The sequence below is a fragment of the Rhipicephalus microplus genome, chromosome 2 (assembly GCF_043290135.1).
Source record: "Rhipicephalus microplus isolate Deutch F79 chromosome 2, USDA_Rmic, whole genome shotgun sequence".
Lineage (NCBI taxonomy): Eukaryota > Metazoa > Arthropoda > Arachnida > Ixodida > Ixodidae > Rhipicephalus > Rhipicephalus microplus.
The window spans coordinates 236626335-236653177 of NC_134701.1; the positions used below are offsets into that span (position 1 = coordinate 236626335).

Below are 26843 nucleotides of genomic sequence, written 5' to 3' on the forward strand. Positions count from 1 at the left end.
TTGTTTAAATGCGTGTTGTAGTAGTGCTTTGTAAAATAGATTGATTAGTTTAAAACATGTGGCTACAGCGTAGCCTTTGAGATTGGCATATAAAACTTTACTACGTTCACGGAGGAAGGAAAAAGCCTTTTCCTTCCTCCGTGACTACGTTATTGCACAGTCGACTGAAAGATCAGAGTCGCCACAAGCGTCAGCTCTGACGCCATCTATTGAGAATCAAATGCTTTCACTTGTACCCGTCAGATGGCACGAGAAGACAAACCTTTGAACGAACGTTCACACGTGCAGAGAAGCCAGCCTCTGGGCACGCATTGAGCGGCGCTTGCCGGCTCGTAAGACGCGGTTGGTGTGCAGCGCGAGGACGCGAGGTGATCGTTGGCATCCGAGCCAGCTGCTCGAAGTCTCTGCGATCCGTGGAACTAATGTCAGCTCCTGTGACCGGTAAAGTGTGTCGGAACGCTTGCGGATTCCGTGTGATGGTGTGCGAGAGCTCCAACTGAGCATGCAGCCTTGGACGGAGCTCGGTAGCTGAGGCAGTGTGTGCCTGTTTCTGTGATCGCTGTGCGCGTCTTCTTGTGGGCCTTCGTATAGCGACGCCTCGAAGAACTGGTTTCCAGAAAGACGTGTGGATTAGGATAGGTAAGTGAACAAGTTTTCTGGCGCTTGTGTTTTGGGTGGCGGTCATTCCCTGTTGAATGTGTGACAGGCGGTAAAAGAATAAGCGAAACCAGTGGCCGAACTATGAGCCCCGGCGTCGTTCTGTCATGAGGAGCTAGCGCCCACGTTCTTATTTGAAACGCGAACGCACGCTTTGTACTCTCCGCTTTCAGTACTGGTTCTGATGTTTCTTGCAGTGGTTAGTGATAGCTATAGTTGATTGAATTTCCTTATGATTGATTAAACCACGAATTGATTAAACCATGAATTGACTGTTATTAATCGTAATGTTATTTCGAGTGTTTTACGTCACGAATAAAGTAGTTGATCGAAACCAGCACTCTTTTCTTGCATTCGGTGTATGTCAATTTTCAGCCGATGATGTGCTCTTCTTTCAAATCCTCTTTTCATGTGCTCGTTTGGATACAATAGACCTCTTGACACTCGCTCGGCTCCCCTTATCATCACGCCGCGTGATGATGATGTGTTCATTAACCTTCACTCTGTTGTATCTTTACATTTCAACTGATAAGCTTAATTGTCGGTGATACGTACTCGTATGAGCTGAGCAAACGAAGCGATCGTGCGGCATTTAATCGAGGTGCCGGGGATTCCCACTTATGGCCAGAGAATGCCATAAACTGATGCACCAGTGGCCCTTGGAAGCAGCCGACCACATCGACAAGCGTACTGCGTTTTGGCAAGTTGAAGGCTGTAGCTTCGCTCGACGGTATTTTACGGTCTGTCTCCGCCCATCCACTCGCTTCGATAGGAAGCACGGGTGTGGCGTTGACATGCGTTCGTTGGGATATGCGACCCCACACCACACAAAGCGAAACTAGTTGAGAGTTCAGTTTATTGAGGGCAATGAGGGTAACAAACGCGCGTTTGACGCATTCACCACAGGTCCGCAGAACGTGCGCAGTGATATTGGTGACTAACATGCGATCCGCCAAATACTGGGAGAGAGATTCAAAGGCGCGGTTCATATTTGGATAACTGCAAATTTTACGTTCTCCGATATTTTGTTAGTCAATGATTTTAGACGGTAGGTCACCCTAGTAGCGGGACCCAAGCTTGAGATGTTCGCCGCAGTGACACTGGAACTTTTTGATGGTGTCTTATTTGCTATGAAATTCGGCTCCGTGAGTAACCCAAACGTCATTCAAAAATCATATTTGTATGCACATGCATTCTGACCTGCTTTCCGGAATGTCACTGAATTGTCCGCATAAATACCCTTTGAACTTCATTCAAAAATCATATTTGGATGCACAAGCATTCTTCCTTTCCGAAATGTCACTAAATTGTCCGCATAAATAACTTTTAAACTTATTCTTACGACAACCACAAGAAAAAAAAAAAAACACGAGGAAGGAATGTGGCAATATGATCATGAGATACGGCGAATGTTGGGAGGAGTTTGGTTGAATTTCGACCACATGATGGTTATTTAACATGCGGCTAGATCTTAAGTACGTCGGCACTTTCGCATTTCGCTCCATCAAGATGCGGCCTCCACGTCCAAGAATCGAATCCACGACTTCGTTCATAGCAGTGCTGAGGGACCAAGGCGTGTCCACTCAACGCTCGAGAACGTTGCGTGGTTCCTTGTTTGCTCTCTTCTGAAGCCGAAACAGTGTGGAGGTTGTTTTGTTGTTTGCCACACGATATTAGTTGGAAGCGATAGATTGACTTCTTTGAGACTGGTTCGGGGCGCGACCACTTCTGAACTTTATCCCAAAATAGTAATGTATCGTCCGACGTTCTGGAGGAAAAGCCAGCACGTGTATAACGAAATATACAGACGAAAGTAGAGGAAGTACAGGCTTTTGTAAGTTAGTCTTTATCTGGCTTTCTGACCGTACCTGCTCAACAGCACCTGCCTGGCCTGCTGCCCCCGAGTCTCGCTTGACTTTCTTCCGAGTTCAGTCCTGGGCTCCTGGCAGCTCCAGGCGTTCGGCGCGTGGTTTCACCGGCGTCGCGTTGACGTGAACCCGGAAACAAGCAAAGGCCGTGTGTTTGATGAAGCGTGCTCTTTCGGGGTGACGTGCCGTTTCAGGCCGGGCGGTATGCGCGGAAATTGGCGGGAACCCGTTACGGGTCGGAAAATGGAGCCTGTTACGACGGAAACCGAGACCTGTTATCCGTAACGCCGCCTGGTTTTGAATGTCGGCGTTAACCATTCATATTTCGCATTGCTCCATCGATGCGCCGGGCGGTAAGTTACGTGGATCGCGTACAGCTGGGTTGGTGCCCGCTACTGTTACAGTTCTCCTTCTGTTCGTCTATTGTTCGCCTAACTCGGTATATGTATTGCCACCATTGGCGTAAGTCATGGCGGTGTCAGGGGGTTGGAGCCCCCCTGGTGTTCAGGCTCGCGGGGGGGGGGGGGGGGCACCCCTTTCAAGTATCCCACCTTGAGATTTAGCTTTTGCACATGATGCATTTAAGTTACTTGACAGCTAAATATAGAGTACTTAACACTTTTTAAAGGATGAATATTTTTTATTGTGCACCTGTGTTCAATACCCATAATTAAGCTGTCGGAGACTATGGAAATAGCAAAATCCGCTCGGATTCAAAGAAGACTCAATATAACTATGAAATTTTCGAGCTCGGACCCCATGCTCGTTTTTTAGACTTTATTTCATAGTATGATTTAATCCTTATGAAAATAATACAACCCATATTAAAAAAATGACCTCCATGGCTTGTGTCCCCCTTTGTGGTGTTTCTGGATTTACGCCAGCGATCGCCACCTTCTTCTGCACTGTTATGTACGGCATGATATAATGGCGACACGGCATTCAGTGAACAGTTATCGAGCAAGTCCTTGACTGTAATGAAGCTTTTCTAGGAAAGTTCGCAAATGCACTTCAACGCCAGCTATCGCGCTTTTAAGGTCGCTAACATTAGCAGCTTCGTCACGCCGTGCTCTGACCTAAGACCATTGTTATCTTTCCACTCAAGTGCTATGACGGATGTCTCCCCGTTGTGAAACACCAAATGTGCGTTTTGTTTTCCTTTCTCCTTCTCGTTCATTGTTCTCAAAGCATATGCAGTATAGATAGACGTTTCGATCGCTCTGGCCACTTTGCCTTCACACTTCTGCGAGGGTCAAGTTCGTTGTGGCGATCAACGTGCCCATATTTTCGCCTTTGTGCGAAACGTCAAGAGCACAGGCGTGTATACGGTGGTCAGGAAAGCGCAGACTTTTTCATTGGCGCGGACTGGCTGCAGCCTCTTGAATTTCGCTTCTCAGAAACGGTTGATTGATTTTGATTGATTGGTTTCTGGGGTTTAACGTCCCAAAACAACGATATGATTATGAGAGACGCCGTAGCGTAGGGCTCCGGAAATTTTGACCACCCTGGGAGTCTCTAGCGTGCACACCCAAATCTGAGCACACGGGCCTACAACATTTCCGCGCTGCTGAAACGGACTACTATTCGCAGGACAGATGGCATAGACGGTCATGCATACATTGATAGCCCTGTTCTCGCGTGTATAAGTTCAGGTTCGTCAGTGAAACTACTCATGTATAGTTATCGAATAAAAAAAAGAAAGGAAAACGCTTCACCATAACACCATTCTGCGCCGCGCCGGCCAATTGTTGCAGGGATTTTTTCACACGCATACGCAACTCCAAAGGCATCAACTTCAACGGCGGAGCTTGGCGTATATCGATATAACTTTTCTTCACTTCGTGTCTTCCCTTGAAACACAAGGTTAATGCATGTATCTCCGAGGGATACGACTTTTTATCTGCGTTCCCAAGCCGTGTATCTGCGGCCGCCCCTCTGAGAGATAGGTACCGCACTTTTTTCCTGGCCTGCATAACGCGGGAGAGTTATTTATTATTATTTTTTTACGATTGGGTACGTGCGCGGCATAAAAGCGAGGCCAGCGTTTGTGCTTCGTGGACACATAAAATCGAGGGGAGGCGCCGTGCGTCTATTTATGCACAAGCGTGTGTGTATGCGCGTGCGTGCGTGCGTGCGCACGTTTGTGTGTGTGAGGGAGATATTGAGTGAGGAAGAAAGGGATATTTGTGATTTATGCAACGCACAACGAGTGGAAGTTCGAAACACATGTGAGAGTGAGTCAGCTCTATGTTGTACATCATAACTTGGGAAAAAAAAAAGTTGAGATTAACAATTTCGTAAGACGTTGCACAGAAGGGGCAATCACAGCGAACTTGTAAGTAAGGTTTTAATGTACCGTGGAAGTTTTGTAGTTCGAACGCAATAAAATAAAGCCGCTCTAGGCACTTCCCGCACAAGCTACACTGGCTAATATCTCGAATGGTATACCGTATACGTACTGTTTTCATCGTACTTCTTCAAACTATATATTTGTTTCCAATTCACGTGGAGGTCTGGCGTTTTGCACGACGTTGGCCACGAACCACGCAATGCGATCATCATTGTCAGCTTCACGTTTTTGCTTCCCTTCTCGACTGCGCATGGTCTCGTAAAAAATAAAACTTGACTCGACTAACTTTGAAGGTCGTGCTTGCGCCTATAGCTTTAAACACAACTTTGCCATTTACAAGCTCAAGGCGCGAGTCGAGATGTTCGTTTCAACTTTGTTTCCTTTCCCTGTACCCTTTTTTAACGTGTTTGAAGTTTTCTCGTTGACATTATACGTACAGAAGGGAATAACAAAAAAAAATAAAGCAAGGAGGAAAGCTGAAGTTGACGTCGCGAGAATCGTAAATCACTTTCGCTACAAAGAGCACGCGAATGACGCGCACGTGCACTTTTAAAGAGTTCCGCGCCTTTCCCGTCTCTTTTTTTTTTCAATACGCTTTGATTGACAGCATTCGTCTTACAGCTTTCGGGGTTGTCGCCTAGTGTGGCGCGTTCAGAAATAGTGCCAATAAGCCCCGCGTGCCGCCGAGCGATAAACAAGTACTATGTCACATCAATGCGAGTCCGCATCGACTGTTTGTAATAACACGTATCCGTTGCTGCATCAAACAAAACGAATGAGACTGAGTTTAGGAGAAGCAGAAGCTATATATTGGTTCTTTCTGTGCGTTACTTATAGCCCCAATCGTAAGCTGTAAGTATACAACATTAGCGTTTCCTCCGTTCCATGGCCGTTCGTCTCGTACAGCGCCGCATGTATCAAACATTCGATTCGTTACGACCTGGAAAAAATTAAAGAAAGGTAGACGTAGTTCTGAAACGATTCCCAACTTGCTGTCACACTGTGAGAGCGTCGGCTTGCGCATAAAGTAATACATTTTGTGATGTGCTGAATGTCACTAGAAACGCAGCTGTGTATAGGCGAGGAGAGACAGGCCGTGCCGTTTGACTCCCACTCGAGTGACCCGGATGTAGTCTAACAAGTGCACACTTGGAAATCGAGCTGAGATATATGGGAAGACTTCATTTATGCGAACGATTGCTTCGTTTCGTGAGGCCTTCAATGAGTTTGTTTGGTTTTGCCGAGACGGAATTTCGTCTTTTTTGGTATAAGGGCATTCTCGGAAAGGAAAGAATAACAAAAGGAAAAAAAATGTCAGGCTTTTAACGCGTTGATGTAACAGCATGCTTTACATTTGTTTCTTTTGAAAGAGCGAAATACGAGTTGGAAGAGCGGCAGTGTATTACTCAAAGAGGGAGACTAGAAATACTCGAAAAACTGAAGACCGTTTCGATCAGCCTTCTTTTCAGCATTGTATACGAAATATTCATGAAGAGAGATTCGAATAGGACAAGAAGCATACTTGTATTCAATCAAACTAGGCAACAAGCTGCCTTAAAAAAAAAAAAAGATGAACACTCTATAGCAGACATTACTTGCATGCGTTTGATCAAGTAATTGCGAAATCTACCGAATATAAAGAAAGCCTTAATGTGGCAAGTATTGATTATGAGAATGATAGAGGACTTGGTGGAGAGTTGTATGTACTGTTTTGGAGGAACTCGGCGGAGAGTTGTATGTACTGTTCTGGAGGAATTGCATCGACAAGAATTACTTGCGACGCACGTGAACACAATAGTCAATATGCGCAGATTGCATATGTATACTATGTTTCAGTACTACAAAAGCAAGAAAGTCCCGTTCGACAAAGGGGTCCGTCAGAGAGATGCAATCGTTTGTTATTTGCTGCTTGTCTAGTAGTATTTAAAGCGCTTAGATTGAAAAAGAATAACTATAAAGATGAATGGAGACTGTAGGATAATGCAGGATAATATCTATAGGCGATTTACGGTTTGCAGATGACATCGTATCCGTCAGCATTTCGTTCCAGTGTTCCAGTTCTACTCACTGTAAGAAAAGAAAATAAAATCCAGCTCTTACGATAAATTATGTCGTATAGATATGCCCATAGTGCCTTCTGTCTTTCTTTCTTTCTGATTTACTTAATTATTTATTTTTATTATTTATTTTTAGACGCGCCAGCATTGTGTCCAAAGTATACTGGGTGAGCATCAGCAAAACAAGTATAAATAATTAAAAAAACCTTTATAATGCTTGAACAAAAAGAACGCTAATGGAGGTGAAAGCGCAGCGTTTGCAACGTCGCTTTTCTCGTCTCAGCGCTATCGTTTTCTTTCTCTTTTTTTTACTTTATAAATTCTTAACAAACGAAAATATATGTATTTGTTCGTTATGCTTCCCCTCTTCGCGTGTTGTGTCGTGGTGTCACGGTAAAGTGCCTCAATGTAGCGAGGAGCATCCTTTTCGCTGTGTTGATATAATAAGCCAATCAAATTCTTCTTCGGACAGACGTCCGCGACTGTAGTCGATGGGAAATATGGATTCTGGCGAAACGCGTTGTATATATATATATATATATATATATATATATATATATATATATATATATATATATATATATATATATATATATATAGGTGGGCAAAAAATGTGTAGCTCACTCACGCACTTTTAAGAAATATATGCTTTCCTTGTAAACTCATCAATATTTTTTTGTTCTTGGACGCGCACGCTCGGACTCGCGCTCACTAAAATTTTGTTTCAACTGGAATCGCCGCAAACTCGCAAGAATATTACCCGGAATAACTCAGGTGCAGGCTGACGGCTTGATCCGATTCTGAGTAAGTCAACTCATGTGCGAGTTTGCAGACCTATGCTTGTTTCTAACGATGGCTTTGATTCTGCAGTGACGGGACGTCCGGCGGTTATTCAAACCGCTATCTAGTATATAGCTTGTTATTTACCGGTTATAAATTTTTAGCGTGTACTGTCAAAGTTTCAAACCGTTTGGAGCTGAGTAAAGGTTGAGCATTCAGGGAGACACTTGTTCAGGAATAAGCGTCAGGGTTCAGTTGCTAGCCTGAAATAAAACGCGCCGATTTCGTCGTCCTTTCGACCCCTGCAGCGGTGACTGTATACGATGTCTAAACGACACAGTGGCGAAATTTACGCTGCGTATATGTAGGAAGCGAATCGCTCTCGTTACTGTGCGTTGCTTTTGCGGATGGCGCCCCGATAAAAGCACATGTCTGCATTATTAAAAAAAAAAGAAAATTCATTCCTTATTATGAACCGGACATATTGCTAAGATTATGAAGGCGATGCACTTCCCGTGTGCCAACTGTATTCGCCGCGGAACATATTGCGCCGAGTATATAACTGGAAAGGCGCGTGACACTTTTCAGGCCTGTCATTTCGACCAGATGTTGCTTTGTCAAAAAATGAATTTTCTTATAGCTCTGTTACCACATGCTATAGGTTTCGCCTCAGTCACCCTCTTGTGCCTCTTCGGAAAGCCACACATTAAAGAATTCACTGTTGTGCTCATATTTTGCACCTTTCCTATGTGGACGCTTGTTTTTTTCGGCCAAGCGGTTGAGTTTTGAGAACGCACGTATACAGCCGTCAGTACCTTTAACACGAATGCTCTGCTGCGTGTCCTGCAGCAGTTTGATTGACGCTAACACCACGTACGTTTGGGCTATGTTGCCAAGATGCTAACGACACATGCCGACATACTATCCAAGCCCAGCGAGGTGTTATCTCGGCAAAAGTGCCCAGCACTTCGCGGCTGGCATCAATCAAACTAGCCCTGGCCACGCATCGAAGTTTTCGTGTTAAAGGTGCATGTTAAAGGTTCGTGTTAAAGGTGAATTAAACCTTATTGGCCGTGTCCTATAGACGCTGGCCGGACACCCTGGTGTGCTGTTGCATCGTCACGGGTTTCGCCCCACGTTTAACTCAGAGGCCACACGAAACGCACGCACGCACAGGGACGCACAACACGACACAGAAAAAAAGGCGAATGCATAACTGCAAACTTTCTCACGCTTTGCCGACACTCGCGATTCAAACGAGACTGCAGGCGGCAAATAAGGGCGGCGGACATTTTCTCCGGAGCACGATTCCGAGCCGAACGTCGCGTATAACGAGAAATGAATTCGCTTCGTCGAGGGAGACGCGATAAAGGCAGGCCGCTGCGTGGCGCGCCGTTTGTGTGTACTGCACGGCGCTCCGCAACTTGGGGCGCACTGTTTTGTAAGGCGCTATAGTCTTTTCCGCAACCGGACGAATTCGCGTCACGTCTCGGTATCGCTTCCGAACAGCGTATGCGATCCCTGCGGCATTAGCGGGGGGAGGGGGGGGGGGGGGAACGCGGTCCCACGCGTGAATTTGCATCGCCGATGCGGCGTGTTGCGCCAGCCCCTTTTTTTTGTGTGTGCGACGGACGCGCTCGCCATGACGGGCGCTTTGTGTGCGGCCATTGCGGTGCATGCCGAAAGTGTTGGATGGCTCAGTTTATAGTGAACTATATATGCAGCTGCACGCATCGTTAAAATGCTTGTACGCTTGTGTATGCATAAAACATCCCATTTCGCTCGTATACCCGCGCGTGCTCGCCTTGAGTTGTAGCGCGTGTCGCGGCCTATGCGTGGGGGTTCGGTTCTTCTCTCGCATGCGGATGTGGAGACAATAAAATGACTCTTGACAGCGAATATTCATATGCAGATGAGCTGGCCGGATATTAGGCGATGAAGTCAGCTAGCTCCCCAAAACGATGATGGATGTGATCCGGCACATTTTATCTCTGCCATAAATCATGCGCCGTGCATTCTATTTCTCTCAGAAGTAGTTGGAGCTTAACATGCATGAACAACCATTTTGCTTTCACTGTAAAACAAGGTTTGAAACAATGTCAACGTATTTCATATACGCACATTTCTTGCTTTTATCTTAATTTAATGCATCCTTGTTTATGCTGGCTATGTTGATGTGGGGCATGTGCCGTATACATGCGATTACTGCCCCAGTTGGCAGTTTAAATAAAATGTTTATTTATTCTTCCCTGGTATGCCCGTTGCGAGCAATTAAGACTCCATTTTATGCGTCATGCATTTATATGAAGTTCTGGGAAAATCGATCAAAAGAAAAATAAATATTGGACTTCCTCGATCTGTATCTGCTTTACCGCATTTCAATGCTATGCAAATTGCTCAAGCACGCGTGTATATAGAAAAAAGTAAGCCTTGAATGAACGCGACACAGTTGTCGCGAATTAGTACTCCTATCGGCGTCTCTCTTCGACTCAATTTGCGGAAATAGTATTAATAAAACATAAATATCATACTGTGCGCAAATAGGAAAGGACGAAGTATAGCGGGTGCGTTTGGTTCTATCGCCAATGAATAAGAAGCGAAAGTACAGTAACACGCATGCAACCGCGGCACCTGTCCTCTCCAGGGCAGAACATTTTATTCGTTCGCCACGAGCTCGTGTTTTACTGTTCGCTTTACTTTTTCTGCTTTTATTTTTTTTCAGTATTTTATCTCCGCGTCATAGTGCGTCTGTATTACGTGTTTTGCGATGATATATGTGGCAGGATTTCGGCCGAGAACGATTTGGTTGTCCTTGTCAGTGCATGCGATTGGTCGCTGCATGCAGTGGAACTGTGGTGTGTTTTTTTTCTTTATTGCCTGTTTTATAAAAACGAGGCCAGAAGATATAAAAGGGGAACTCTACTTAAACACTGCGACACTGTAATGAACCAGTGGCTCTGCAAGTGGGTCCCCTCCGAAAAAAAATTCCTGGGTATGGAAATGGCTTGAGTACTGACTTGGCGTTCAATTTTAGACCAATAAAATAAGAAAATTTCTAGTTAAATAGTCGATAAAATTGTGATCGTGCTTGAACGATTAGAACATTCCAGCAAGTTCGGCAGACTTTCTTGTTTTTTTTTTACTCCGCTACTATGTAATGTGTAACGTCTGGTTTTGTTCGGTAAAGTATTATCTTATTAATGGCTACGGATTACGTGTATTACTCGTATCCTTTCAACCTTTTCTTTGCGTGCAATAAGAATACAGCTGTTTATCGATCGCCAGGCACGTTAACGTAGTGCGACACGAAATGTGCCAATGATCGTAAAACGAAGCAGCTCTACATAATCTTTCTACGTCGCTGCAGTCGCGCCATGCCCCAACGAGTCTTGCTTGGCGTTGCACGGGGGTATGCGTGCCTGCATAGCTTCGAGCTGCGTTTCTGCGGACTGCTGGAATTTTCCTTCCCTCTTGCTTCGCCCTTCGCTTTTCGACGCCGTTCAGAGCATATACGAGAGAACGTGGCATCAGCCACAGCTATAGCGTGCCTCCAAATTAAGAACCGCGTTACCCGAGGCTCTGAGCGCGGTGCGGAGCGGCGCGGCTTGACGTCGAGCCCTCATCCATCATCGGGCCTGTTCAAATACCGCGAGCGAGTGAGATAGCAGCGCTCGATGGTTAGCGAACGGCTTCGTATGGGCGTGCACCGAAAGGCAAGCCTCGCCAAGTCGCCTGCGCTGCGCCAGCAACTCTCGGATTTCAACGCACTATAGCCGACAGGAAACAAGCTTGTATACATATATATATATATATGCTGGGCCACCCTTTTTACCGTTCACCTTATTATTCAGCGATAAATTATACCTTTCTTCTTTTTTTCGTGGTCTCAGTAGCCACGTTCCACTATGGGAAAAAAAAAATGGCAGTGACTTAGCTCAGCTATGCCAGGATATACGTAGCGTTAGCAAAGGTTCAGCTGATTATTCTTAGCTTTCCAGATATCATGCTTACAGCTGTTTCAATGACACACACACACACGGTATACGTATTATGTGGCACACGTATGTTTATTTTGCCGGGCAACTACTTCGGGATCCGATGAGTTAAGCTTCTCCGCTCTATTGCACCGTTGAGCAGCATTTGCACTCTCCTTCTCCATGGCTATACCACAGTCGCAAACGCCAGTCAGAGGCGCTATCAAGCGGCTGCAGCGCAGTGTCAGATGGCGACTGCACAGGGAAGGCGCGCGCGTCGGCGTCCATATGTCTACCAAGGCTATGACGGCACACCTCTGGAAAGCGCACACCGGCGGCGGCGAGTCGTGCGCGGCCGCGGCCGAGTGCGAGGGAGGTGCCGGCTCCGGTGCGTGACACCACTGATCGTCTGCGCAGCGCACCGAATTGCGCGCACACCGGTGGCGGAGTATCATTGCGCATGCGCAGACCAGTGCCACGCGAAATTGGCTCAGCGAGGCCAGTGTAGCTAACGCTACAAAAAGGCGAGATATAGTAGATGCGGTTTCGGACAGTTCAAAGCGATCAAGTTAGACCGGGATGTTTCACTCGTTCGTTTTTTATAGTCTCCGTACCCCGACTAAACCCGACACTAAAGTTTACAAGGTCGCGGTTTTGTGTACGTGTCGCATTCGACGGAGTGCCGAAGACATCCGTGGTTCATGGCCAAAAGTACAGCATTGTTTACTGGTCATGGTGCTATCTGAATGTTGAAACACTGTTGGAAGGTTCACTGAATTAACGAATGACTTGATGTAGCCTAATTTAACAAGCGCACACAGACTGATAGGCTTGGCGATAGTCAATTCATCGGCATAATCCCCCACGGGCTGTACCATGTATATAGATTCTTGGCGTGGCACATTAACACGTGCTGCTATGTTTCCTATCTCACGTACATTTCTTTAACCATTCTAGCGCTGTTTTAAACACTGCCTTCCACGCTGCCTCCCCCCGCATCTCAGTATCCGCATTAATTAGGGTATAATTTTTCTAGCAATCTAGTTTTATTTTTGTTTCTGCGTTAAATAGTTCTGCATGGGGGCTGTCGCGCTGTTGGACAGTTTAATGGTGCCACGCCGCATTGCCGTTCCAATGCGTTGAAGAAGACTTTTTGCTAACGTGCCAGAGTTCGTGAGCTGTTATACAGGCTTGCATACACACTGAAAAGCGCGCCGCGGCACGCATTGAAAAGCTTGTTCCGTTAAATCTGCGAGCGGGCTTACCTCCCGCTGCCCGGGCGCTTATTGCGCCCAGGCACGCTCGTAATCTCATTCGCATGGCTGCTACACGATCGCAAGGCCAGGCCAGTCGACGCATTCGTGAGTGAATTCGATGGAGTCGTGGCCCGTGAATGCGAGAGTGGGCCCCTGTATGTACTCGTATAATGGTATGCGTATACTTTCTGTATACCGCGTTCGCCGATCTGACCCGGTTCCGATTAAGACGGTGCAGCTGCATGGGGAGTTGGTGCTGGCACGAAATCGCCACTATCCGAACGTCGATGTTCTTACCAAAGCAGAAAGGGGAGGCCGTCACTTAGAACTATTGATATCGAAGTTGTGCATCGACGCACGTTTCTTAATTTCGTTTTGTACAAAAGCGATGACCGATGTTGAAGTGGCCGGCATACTGACTCCGTGGTGTGGCGTGCGTGTGTTGCGATTATGGTGGACAGAAAACGAGGCTACAGAGGAAATAACCACAGTTTTTATGTAGGGGGGGGGGGGATGGAGGAACAAAGATTTAGCATGAAAACGACCGCGCTTGAGGGAACAGGATTAAGCCCGGTACCAGCCATGTATTTTAGGCGAAGTTTATGTACCATTTTCTCCGAAACCACGAGTTACAGTAAATATTTTGCTATCTGTGACCATAAGCCATTCCTCTTTTTACTGAAGCAGACTGAGCGATTGCTGAAGATTGTACCTCCGATTTTTTGTATTTGTTTTACTTCGGCTACGTAATTATCACCCGGTAATAGCTATTAAATTTTGTGTTGAAGAAGAGCACCTTCCCACACAACAATGATTTTGCTTCAACATATTGCCTATTACGATATCTAAATACTGGCCGGAATTTGTGAATCTAGATACTGTGGTTGTTGGGATAGAGGAACATCAGTACAGAAAAAAAAAACGCTTGTTTGGAAATAACTTAACTTAAAGTTAAAATGTGCATTATTTCTAAAGTACGACGAGATAACAGCAAATTGATGGGCCCGTTCAATAGGCACCAGCCAGATATTCATCGTCAACAAGATTTTTTTTCTTCTTTTTGTGTTGAAACGTCTTGTCTGGCGGGCCTCTTTTGTCGTCTGCTCTGCAGCCCTGTCAGTAAAGTATTGTCGACGAAGGTCAAGGTTGCATAGGCGCTGCGCTGCGCAGTGCCCTGGTGAAATTACAGAGCAGTCCAGCACATTCACATGGGCTATATTACCATAATTAAAAGTGAGCAAACGTCGACAGTGCACATTTTCAGTGTTTAGTGTCCGAAGAAAACGTTTTTCGGAGTGCGCTCCTACACGACAATTCAACGACTCGTTAGGTTTTTCAGTCTTCCCAAAGAGACACTTAGCTAGCAAGTAATTCTGGATGAACTAGTTCCGGATAATATGGTTTAACAGCCCCAGTAAGAAATGCTGGGAGGTGTTCTTTATGAATAAATGGTTTACCGTTCAGCTGGGCTTTGTCGCATTTCCACCAAGTTTCGGCGTCTTTAAGGTGAAGCCGTGAAGTGCATTGGCATCCTTTGATGCCGTGTGAAAATATCTGGCCCGTACAGTTTTTCGCATGTCCTCCAAGCTAGTTATACTTCTTAGTTTTGGTTCTTACCAATGATGGCACGTCCCCGGCCAGATATAGATTTCCCGAGAGAAAGTTTGATGCACCTGCTCTTTCGTTTTCGCAGTTCTAGGCCCGTTATTGTCAGAAAGTGCCAAACGCACTCCTTCTTGCAAACTGGAACCTCTGCATAGGGCTATGATGCTTGAACTGCAAGGAATCCCTTGCAACGTAAGCATGGGCTTCTTGTCTCTGTGTCGTCGTTTTGTTCTCGCGCTATAACTATCGTCATGCCATACCAACTAGCCCAAGGTGTCATACTTGTAAGAATGGGGGCACGGCAGGCCACCGCACAAGTTTCGAAATTTGTAATTTTTAGAGAGGAAAAAAACACTGAGCAAAAACAAAATAAAAAAGACTGATTCTGGTTAAGAAAAATACCGCAGATTTCGAATAAAGCACAAAAGAAAAAAAATGGTTTATTCAATATTTCTACTTTCCCTGTCCCCATAAATGCGGCTCTCGTGTTTGCATGTTATTTAGCGCGTTCGTGTAGTCACATTTATATCGACGTTCCAATCGAGGACTGTCCTTCATCAGATATGTGACAAAGGCCAGTTGGCGGTATAGAAACTTCGAAATAAATGTGAAGTTTTTCAACGTGTTTTTCCGAATATAGGCAAGAACATTAGTGTGCGCGCTAATGTTCTTGAACTTACCTGAAAGTCAAAGCTACGTGAAGTGATGTATAGAATACAGCATAATAATAATAAAAAAAGTTGACCGAAGCTTGCTGCACGGTTTTTATGTTGGCAGAGCGCAACGGAAACCCAGCTGACTTGAATGAGGGGCGTATACAGATCTATACATATCAAGTGCTGCTTGCGAGAGATGCGTGACGGGGAGGGCAAGGGTGGATATACGCGTGTATACATTCAGGAAATGTTTTCAGGAAATGTTTTCAAGAAATGTTTTAAGGAAATGTTCCCTTATCAGAACTATAGTGGTTCAAACGACGACTGCGCTTATCAAAAGAAACAAAAAAAAAGAGCAAGGGTGACCTTTATATAGAGCGAGCTGTCACGGTGAGCCGCATGCCCGGCACTGCGAGAGACCGAAAGTTCCGGTGCCGTAACCCGACACGACGTTTGTTACCGAAACAGCGCTGTGTATTCGCGTGCTGTGAGCGCGTATGGAAATCCCGCGCTGGAGAGTTTCAGTCACGATTTCGCTGCCGGCCCTTGTTACTTTTTTTGTCCGAGAGCGTCCGCTATAGACACACGCGTTGGTTCGCGAAGCGTGACGCTTTCCCGTGTCCCTGTTTGACAGTGTTGTTCCTCCGCACTTCTGTATTTATTTGGGGTTAAAGAGCTTAACGATGCAGCGAGCTTGGCGAGGCTATACGACGCGTTATAGCGGGTCTCGCTCGGTTGTGGTGCGCGCACTTCATCAGCGTCATCAGGAGGACGCGACGCCTGTCACCGGGAGTATAACGGATGAGAAATCTTGTGGCCGGATGCGTACATGTTGTTGAAGAAGCGGTGGCAGCACGCGCGTTTGGCGATTGTTTTTCGCGATAGCGTGCGAGTTCGGCCTGCTTTTCGCTTTCGGCGAGATGAATCAGCGCGTTCTGTGCACAATCTGCTGTGTTATCCGATAAGTAAAGATCACGGTTTACTGGGATATTCTTCTCAGTTCTTTCTTCCAAAGTTCTTTCTCACCCTGTAGGGTGAGAAAGAACTTTAGAATGTTGGCTTTTTGCTAGTGGCTGGTCTTTTAAATTAACGAAAGCTTGATGATTGATTGATATGTGGGGTTTAACGTTTCAAAACCACCATATGATTGTGAGAGACGCCGTAGCGCAGGGCTCCGGAAATTTCGACCACCTGGGGTTCTTTAACGTGCACCCAAATCTGAGCACACGGGCCTACAACAGAAATTAACGAAAGCTACAGAACGAACAAACACGCACGTGTACGTACAGTGCGTGCCAAAGGTTTAGAGATCGTTGCAGAATTGCGAAAACTTGGTAGATCTGGGACAAGCTCTATAGATCTGTGAATTTTTCAGCAATCTGTAGCTGGTATGGGGTCGAAATGCGCAGTGGATGTTAGCGCGTTTAGGTTGGAAATTTGTATTCAGGGCAGCCCGCCGAAGCGGCAGCTTTTTCTCGCGTCTCGTGGTTCCTATAATTTTGACGCTTACTGCACGTGGCGAGTGGCAAGTATAGTAGAAAAGCAACGCGACACCGATGGTAAGTGAACTGTTTGATTGAGTTCCTGCGTACTTAAGTTTACACTCACGTCAAAGTACCCCAGGTATAGTCGAAATTGTCCGAGCACTCCACAAAAAACTTCTTTCGCAATCATATCGTTCTTTTGAAACGTCCTCGACTTGCCCCAGAGAAACAAGTACTTGCCAACGCATTGCGGCGACCGGATGATCGGCCACTTTCTGTGCAGCTGCAGTTAAAGCGCCGTCCGCATCTCTCGAGAACCCACGATGCAGTGAAAGCCCTCTTGAGATTTTTGTGGACGACGGGCTTGGCTCGTGTGAACATCGGTACAGTCACGGTGGTTTGATGGCTAAGGCACTCGGCTGCTGACCTGCAGATTGCAGGATCGAATCCCGGCCGCTATGGTCGTATTTTTGATGGAGGCGAAAATGTTCTAGGCCCGTGTGCTTGTATTTATAGGTGCACGTTGCACGAACCCCAGGTGGTAGAAATTTCTGGAGCCCTCCACTACGGCGTCTCTCAAAATTACCGTAAATGTTGGGGTTTAACGTCTCAATATCAGGACAATAAACCCGAACAATTATATCATTATTGTGTGAACGACTCTGACTTGCGGTGGAGTTGTACACGCTGCAGTGAAAGGAGTGAGGGAGAGATGGACAGTGAGTCTCTGTCTCCATTTTTTCCCTTATCTTCGCTCTCCTTCTCATCTCTCCATTCCCTTTCCCTAATCCCCCAGCGTGTAGGGTGGTCAACCGGAAGTTTATATGTTTAACCTCCCTGCCTTCTCTTTTTCTGTTTGCTTCCTTCCTGGAACGTAAAACCCAACAATGATCGTCACACTGCCTGACCGAGCACAGCACCTCACTGGACGCAGGCGGCTCCATTTACTGCTATATCAATAGCCCCGGCAGAACTTGTCCCGCTGCGCCATTCTGTCCCGGTCTGCAACGTATAGGCGCGCACATACCTATCGGCCGTGGAAGGCAGCGCATGCGATTACACGGCACGTTCGCAGCTCGGGCGCCCCGGCTGCCGTCACCGATACGGGCGATGAATAAATTACGACGACACGTTTTGCGTCGAGCGCGCTCCCGACCATATATATATATATATATATATATATATATATATATATATATATGCCGCTAACGCGGTATACCGCGTTAGCGGCGAGGAATGTATAGGTGTATAAGCGCACGCACCGGTGGCCGCGCTGCGCCGCTTTGATTATCTCCGCTGTGAGCATAGTGCCCATTCCCCCCGTTATTTTTCGTTCTCCATTATAAACGCCGTCAATTTTCTGCGCTTGCGATGTACAGGTCTCTGCGGGGAAGGCTCGTCTCCGATTTGTATGAGCGGTACAGCAGAAAAAGAAAGAAGTAAAAGAAAGAAAGAAAGAAAGAAAGAAAGAAAGAAAGAAAGAAAGAAAGAAAGAAAGAAAGAAAGAAAGAAAGAAAGAAAGAAAGAAAGAAAGAATGAATGAATGAATGAATACTCGAAGACGAGCGTGCGAGTTTCAGAGGGTCATTAATAGTTGCAGCGAGAGGTGCACGGGGTGTGGTGCAATTAAAGACTGACGAACGAGTGCAGAAAGTGACGGGGCCAAATCCGAGGGACGATAATGACTGCGCGGCGCTTCTCGATGCGAGACTTTCGCGTCAAAGAGGGTTGCCGTTTTTAAGAAGCGAAACGCGCCAGAGAGCAATGAGAGCGAAATTAGAAGTGGCAGTGGAGTAAGACGTGCGTGCGTCGATGCTCTTGCTGTAACCTTTTTATTATTATTATTTTTCGTGGCAGGCGGAGTTTTTCCCGCTGAATCGGGAAGTATATACCGAAACGAACGACGGAGCTCGTAGCATGCCGTTGCATGCGTGGGTGCTTGTCGACGTGTCCTTAGAGCCGGTGTTTAGAGAGGCTGGTTGGTATAGAGGAGCTAGGGATATTACTAAAGGTCATTCATTTTATTTTATTTATTCTTTTACATATATACTGCAGCCTCAATGAGGCTATTGCAGGAGGGCGAAAAGAAAACAACAAAAAAGAACATTCATGAACAGGCTTACAGAAATCCTTGAAGTGGTAGGGAACGAACATCTTTTGGCAGGGAATTCCTGGCTTTTATAGTTGAAGGAACCCGCAGGTCGAGGGATCGAATCCCTGCTGCGGCGGCTGCATTTCCGATGGAGGCGAAAATGTTGTAGGCCCGTGTGCTCAAATTTGGGTGCACGTTAAAGAACCCCAGGTGGTCGAAATTTTCGTAGCCCTCCACTACGGCGTCCCTCATAATCATATGGTGGTTTCGGGACGTTAAACCTTACATATCAATCATAGTTGAAGTAAAAAAAAAACTACATTTAAACGCGTGAGTGCGGGTGAAAGAAGTTTACACAGAAGGGTTCGGTGCGCAAGTCGGTATACGTATATCTTTTGCCGTCTGTGACGTTGGCTTTTCGGAAAGGGCATGGCAAGTCCGCGAATATCTATTAAGTGGTCATGGCGTTTTCTACCGTTGCAGTGTGTATACAGTTCGCAGTCTTCTCATTCCCCGAATCTCGCCGGCGCCGCCGCCGCCGCGCGTTTCGCCGTTGGTTGTCCGCATTGATCGGCTAGTTAGGCGGTTCTCTCCGCATCGTGCGTCAACTCAATCGAGGCCCCCCTTGTGCGGCATTGTGTTTCTGCCGTCGGGCTCTGCGTGTTTGGTCTTCGTTTGGTCTTCGTGACGGACCGAATGCTGTTTGCGTGCAGCGCGAGGCCCGTCATTTCGTCGACCGCTTTACGCGTGTCTGTACTTTCTCGACGTTTTACGGAAGCCCGGGCGTTTGCGCATAAACGTTCCGGAAATGCGCGCATATAGGAATTGCGGTATAACTCGGCTAACAGCCGAAGGTGTGCGTGCGGGTTTTGCGCGGCGCAGACGGTCGCGACATCTGTATCATGTTACCCGAGTGTTGTATTGCATGCCGCGGGGTCTGTATTTGCACCACTTGTTTGTTAACCCTATACCCAGAGTGCATATTTGTACCGGCAGATACGTCCTTGTTTCAGCTCGACTCTGGAAGGAATCGTAAATTACACTACAGTTTTATGATTATGTTTGGTATTGTTTAGAAATGACATGTCTACCATCAAGTTCACGAAACGTTGATTTCGCACATGTTGCTTTTATCTCTGTGTTTTCTGTATTGAGGCTAACCAAAAGTTACTTATCTCGTTGTATTGTTAATCGTTAAATTGTGTACAAGTTCTGCATTGTATATTGATTAACTTGCTACTTGCTACGCCACTGTCGTTTATGTGCAAGCTTTAGTCTATGAGCTTATTGCATGCCGTCTCGCGTGCTTGACGCTCGGTTAAGCGATGAGCCAGTTTGTTCTATAGGAGGTATACCAGTAAGACGCATAAAAAATTATACGCATCTCGTGTATGTTTCGAATTAATTTACGTGTACTTATATGCTGGTCCGTTTCAGTACGTATGTGCCTTAGTGAAGTTAATGATACGTTTTGCCTAGCATCTTTACCGCCCACGTTTTTATGAGCGCCCAGTATAATATACCGCCTAACGAGTCGAGCTACAATTTACGTCGCCTGCGAATGGTGGCATCAGAACTGCTCTGTCTACTACACTATGGCCGACTATGTTTAGTCTGTCAATTTTATTCGTTTCTGTATAGTTTGAAGTTTCAGTGGTGTAAAAAGAAGAACAAAACGCAGAAAGTTTACTTCGTGAGATTGATTTGTTCCGCTCGCTCGGCGAGACACTTTAAGGCTGCCGAAGAGGACGTGTTTGGTTTCGAAGTTGCTCTATTATACACGTCTGTAGGCGCACCTGTTCGCCTTTAAATTGACGACGAGTCGCGTCTCGCTGCGTGTACTAAAGTGGCGGGCGTATAGTTATTTTAAAGCGACGTGGCCTTGACAGCTACGCCTGGGGCGCGTTAGGGCTGTAGGACAATCGTGCGTGATCTGCATTTCGACTAATACCTGTGTCACACGAACGCGCAAAAAGTCCTTTAAGTAAGCCGTCTTTTACGAAGTTGAAAGACTTTTAACAAAGAGGTGTTTGCGGCGCAGACACACGGCAGCAACGATCTCCTTTTAGTGTTTTCGTTCGAAGACGCTAGCGAAAGCGTGGCGCTATAGCATTTAAAAGAGAAGCAATGAAAATTAAACGATGTATCACGATGTACAAATTAAAGACTTGTTGCACTGCTCGTTTCTTCAATTAAATTTAAGAATAAGAGATGAAGAAACACCAATGTGAAAGTTTTTTGCACTAGATAAGGAAGCATTCCCATAACTAGCGACGTGCACAAGTCCGCCTGGCACCACTGTGCTCTTATTTACCGTATTTGTTTTTCGCTGCTCTCGACACGTTATGGGCGACCGTACGGGAGAAAAAGCGAGGATCGCAAGCCTCACGGCCTGCCTTCTCGCTCTGGAAAGCGAGGCAGACGCTGCAAAAGCCGTCAAGGAGAGGATAAAGCAGCGCAAGACCGAGCGTCACCACGTGATATTGCCGACGCGTTGTAGCTGCTTACGAGAGTAGAAAAGGAAATAACCATTAAAAGAGTTCATTACACCTTCTGCGGGATATGAAATTTGTTTTTACAAAGAGTTTTGGTGAGAGAAAAATAAGCATTCGCTCTTTTTTCCCCACCACTCGAAAGTTGCTGGCGCCCACTGGTTTAGAGGCTAATCATTCGGAGCCGTAAAAGAGATCGACGAACGCCGTTTACGAAAAAGACCGCTTCTGAAAAGGAGTTCGCTCTGTGCCGTGTGTCTGCTGTCAGGAACTCCTTTTCGGAAAAAGACCACGCACGCACACACACACACGCACACACACACGCACGCACACACGCGCACACACACGCACGCACACGAACACACACGCACACACGCACGCACACACGCACACACACACGCACATGCACACACACACGCACACACGCACACGCACATGCACACACACACGCGCGCACACACACACGCACACACACACGCACGCACACACGCGCACACACACGCACGCACACGAACACACACGCACACACGCACGCACACACGCACACACACACGCACATGCACACACACACGCACACACACACGCACACACGCACACGCACATGCACACACACACGCGCGCACACACACGCGCGCGCGCGCGCGCGCGCGCACGTGTGTGTGTGTGTGAGAGAGAGAGAGAGAGGAACACGATGGGACGAGGGCTTTTATATTGCACTCAATGCTGTTGTCTGTCCTCAAAAATATTGCGCCCCGATTGTGTAGCGGTGTTGGGGTGTGAAATTACGCATTAAATGGTGGCGTACATTGCGAGATACTCCGCCCAGCGCGAATGGGCTGTTCAACTATTCTTCGTGTGGGTGTACCACCCCCTCAGCCGCTGCCGTTGCCATTGCCGTAATCGTTGATTCACCGTGTACTCACGTCATGTCGCACGTGGAATAGAAAAGGATGCATAATACATGATTTGTACTTCATTAGTTTTCTCTCTCAATGATTGGATTACCGTCAAGTTTTATTTATTATTCCTTGTTTATCGGGTGTCATTGCTGTCGACGTATGCGGTACTCTGTTCAGTGGTAAGAACGGTTTTTCTTGATTGTCTAAAAGGTTTCTCACTGTCGTGATGTGAGCGCGATGCGTGAGATCGTTCTGATTTGTTATAGTATATATGCTTGCGTGTTCCGAAATAAACGTGGTTTGCTGTCAATGTTTGTGCTCTCTATACGTCTCTGTATATTGTATCCGTGTCTTATGCGTTACAGATTCGATGTTAAGCTACTATCCCAGAGGTCTCGCAATTCCCACAGCTAGCTGCACTACTTTAAACGAGAACCCACGCCTTGCCTGGGATTTTTTTTATGCTCACCTCTCCGCCTATTTATTTGAGCTCCGTCAGCCACTCTACTTTCACATTCTTATGTGCTCAACATTTTTGATTCTTGATAGATGTTATCCTAGAAATTATCAGTCATCGATCGCATAAAAATTTTGACAAAGCTGACTACTGAGCACTCTCGTTTTGGAAGTGATAGTCGTCACGTGGATGCGCCTAGATTCTATCTTCGCGTTTCCAAATGGCTTTGTGACTTTCGAAAATTAACCGCCTTGCTCATCTACTTCCATTATATGAACACTATACAGTTCAATGTGCCTAATGCCCCGCCGCGGTGGTCTAGTGGCTAAGGTACTCGGCTGCTGACCCGCAGGGTGCGGGTTCAAATCCCGGCTGCGGCGGCTGCATTTCCGATGGAGGCGGAAATGTTGTAGGCCCGTGTGCTCAGATTTGGGCGCTCGTTAAAGAACCCCAGGTGGTCAAAATTTCCGGAGGCCTCCACTACGGCGTCTCTCATAATCATATGGTGGTTTTGGGACGCTAAACCCCACAAATAAATCAATCAATCAATCAATCAATCAATCAATCAATTGATCAATCAATCAATTGATCAATCAATTGATCAATCAATCAATCAATCAATCAATGTGCCTAATGCCCGGATGTACTTGGAATCATACTGCCTTTAGATATCTGAAAAATATATTTGTTTCTTTGGAAGTTCGTAAAGATGGGGCGTAGTATGTATTGGAAGTGTGAAGAAAATTTGCAGTGTTTAGGTTCGGGTCAGTTCATGCGAACTGCACCCATAGTTACTACTCTGTAGGCATGATCCTACTGCTAGAGAGTCTTCTAGTAACGTTAGCAGGAAGTTTTGTCGTCACATTTGTTCTCTATTCAAGTTTCTCGCATAGTGTCATCCCACCGTGAACTCGTCGTAGACGAGCTGCCTTGTTCCGGCACTATAACTCCACAGAATGACCGTCGTACACATAGTAGACACTATGAGGTACGTGTAGCAGTGATGGCGTTGTGGTTCCTTGCTCGGGGTTCCGGGCTCGAATACTTGGTGTGACGAAGGTCACATTTCGTCTGAATTAAGCGACATTCAAAGACGGTCGTGGGCTGATATATTCACGTGCACGTTTTTCCACATCCTTGGTGAAAATTAATATCGGACAGCATGCGAACTATGAACTACGAAAGCATTATGGCGTTACAGAAATTAAACTTGTTACACATCGGTTATTATTGTCAATCAGAGACGAGGTTATTCGAACGCTGGATACGCTATAAGCTCGTTACTACGGAATGTGCATGTGTTTATATTCTTATTCATAGGTCTTCACACTAAGTGAGTTGGAAGAACCGCCCCTTCCGCTGTCTATGTGTCTTCTTGTGTTTGCGTGTTAACTTTCTGCAAATGAAAACAGTTGTTGAGTGTAACGTCTCCAGAAACCACGATATGATTATCAAAGACGCCGTAGTAGGGCGCCGTATATGTTTGGACGTCATTAACGTACGCCTAAACGAAAATACACGGTCCTCGGGCGTTTCGCCTTCATCTGAAGTGCGGCTGGGAGACACCGTAACCACCAGGCCACCGCGGCGGATCCACTTGCTGGAAAACACTCCCTAAAGAACAGCGGTTAGACATAATTAACTCCCCGGAGGCCGCAAGGTCAAAGCTCCACCAATCAATCAGTCTTACAGCCACTTTTCTAACGCGTTTATGACTGCCATATTCCATACGCCAGATCTTCGTTTTCTCGTGTGTCATGCTGTGAAACGTCGGCTGTCGACTATTTGGCTTGCACAGATGCAGCTTCAAAGCACGCCGGCGAGCCTGATTCTGATGCTGCTTCGATTATTCCTGATACGCTTGATTACACTGGGACGCGTGCGTTTAGCGCATTGTCGCTTTGGTTTTGGACAGATCGAGAACACGGACGCTTTTTCCCCTTCTAACAGCCACTGCCCTACTTTAGACGACCCTGCATATTCGTCGGAGCGCTCATTTCGCCAATGTTGTCCGAGCTGGTTTAGAGGTTTTCCCTCTGTGCCGTCTCTGGGACTCCGAATTACTTATAGCGGAACAAGAAAAAAAAAGCAGCAGCACCGTTACAGGTCACGTTGTCTTGTGACCGATTATCTCGTGGCGGCCCGAATCGCGCTGCCGGGTGCAGGTGCGTGTGTGATGACGGGAGTAGAACAAGGACAACAAAAGAATAAAGTCCCTTCATAACCTACGTATACCGTTATTAGAGAGAATCATACACAGCGGAGGGTGGCCATAAAAACAGTGTGTATTATGTCTGTAGAAGTCACTTGGCCTTTGAAGACGAGGTTGAGAAGGAAGCCGTGTGAGTTGGTGTACGGGAATAGGGAGAGAAGTCGTAGCTTTTATACCAAGCGATTCCCGCGTGAAAAACAAAGTATAGCAGCAGTTTGACTCCGTGAAAGCCGTCGGAAAGCAAAGCTGTAAGCGTGTGAAATCACGTGCATCATCATCATCATCATCATCATTTCTACTACTACTACTACTACTACTACTACTACTACTACTGCTACTACTACTACTACTACTACGACGACGACGACGACGACGACGACGACGACGATGGCCCAGGGTATACGAAGACAGCATGGCCTCGTCACTGCGAGCCTCAAGCGACGCTCTACGAAGATGCCACTTTAAAATTGAAGCGCGCTTCGGAGACGGCTGATCGATTGCGAAATGATTACTGTACCGATGACGCAGCGAGGCACTGCATACACTCCTTTGAGAGACAAATTAAGCTTCAGTTCTGGTATGGCAGATGAATGGCGCCCGCTTTCTCTGTAATGTCTGATTAGGAGTTCGGGGTCCTTGATTAACCGGGTTCGACTGAGTGACGCACGAAGTAATTCTTAAGAAGACACCGTCTTCAAGTTCATCATCATCACAGTCGTATGTACGTAACCTGCAGAGTTTCTTCGCTAACTCGTTAACGCAGATTGCGAAGCGTATATAATCTCTGGAACGTCGTGCATGTCGGCTTTCAGTAATGCAGTTCGCTGTGCGTTTTCTTCCGTAAGCTAACGAGAGTCGGAACGGTTCTCAAAGTTAGACAGAGATTGGCTTTTAGGAAAGCACTTTAATCTCTAGCTGATGCAATAGAGTTTCGAAAGTGAACTGTGGGGCCTGAGCTCCAGATGAGATTTTTAATCTCTTAATTATGTGCAATAGAGCGGATGGTTTGTCCGCAATGCTAGGCGAGATATTGTGACACAAGTCGGGACGGCGATGACAATTTGGATGCGACTATAAATAGAAGGCTATAGAATACGATTCTCAAGTGGCTCTTCCCATGCTGAAAATTACCGATGAATAAGCCTATAGGTTCAGCGAGGAGCGTTCCTGTGGTCTTGTGTGCCAGTCGTTAATAGCTTCTTCCAATGGACAACGCATCCTTTGTTGTACGCGCAGCACATTTGCCCCGAATCCTGCGTTTCAATTAAATTTTACGGTTTCATGGGCACAAGCTATGGTCACTCACTCACTCACTCATCTACCCACTCTCATTCACTCATCCACGCACTCATTCACTCACTCAGTTACTCCACTCACCTACTCACTTACGTATCACTCACTCACTCACACTTTTTTATCTTATCACCTGTTCCACAATTCCAGGACATTGCTGGAATTACTTTTAATATATATATATATATATATATATATATATATATATATATATATATATATATATATATATATATATATATATATATATATATATATATATATATATATATATATATATGAAAGGGAAAAAAGTGTATACCTAAGGGCTCGTTTTTCCGTGTTTTAACACAATATTAATGAGATCTAACAGACAGTAATGCCAATGAATGTACAGGGGAAGTTATTAGAACCAATGGAATGTAAATAAGAAGAAAGAAAAGTGGATGAAAAAATAACCAGCCGTGGGCAGGAATCGAACCTACGACCTTCGAATAACGCGTTCGATGCTCTAACCGCTGAGCCACCCTTTTCATCCACTTTTCTTTCTTCTTATTTACATTCCATTGGTTCTAATAACTTCCCCTGTACATTCCTTGGCATTACTGTCTGTTAGATCTCATTAATATTGTGTCAAAACACGAAAAAACGAGCCCTTAGAGCCCTTAGGTATAAACTTCTTTCCCTTATATATATATATATATATATATATATATATATATATATATATAT

General features: G+C 46.0%; 1 protein-coding gene across 3 annotated transcripts in view; it reads left to right on the plus strand.

Annotated features, from left to right (window-relative positions):
* Positions 1-315: 315 nt before the first annotated feature.
* Pgant6 (Polypeptide N-Acetylgalactosaminyltransferase 6) overlaps positions 316-26843 on the plus strand; it is a 126833-nt gene continuing 100305 nt past the window's right edge. Inside the window, exon 1 of one of the 3 annotated variants that reach the window (XM_037421348.2) lies at positions 316-639. The gene's annotated coding sequence lies outside the window, so the exon portion shown is untranslated. Of the gene's footprint in view, positions 640-5615; positions 5728-26843 lie in introns of those variants that run through there. The other 2 variants (XM_075877835.1, XM_075877829.1) reach the window with 2 other exon arrangements.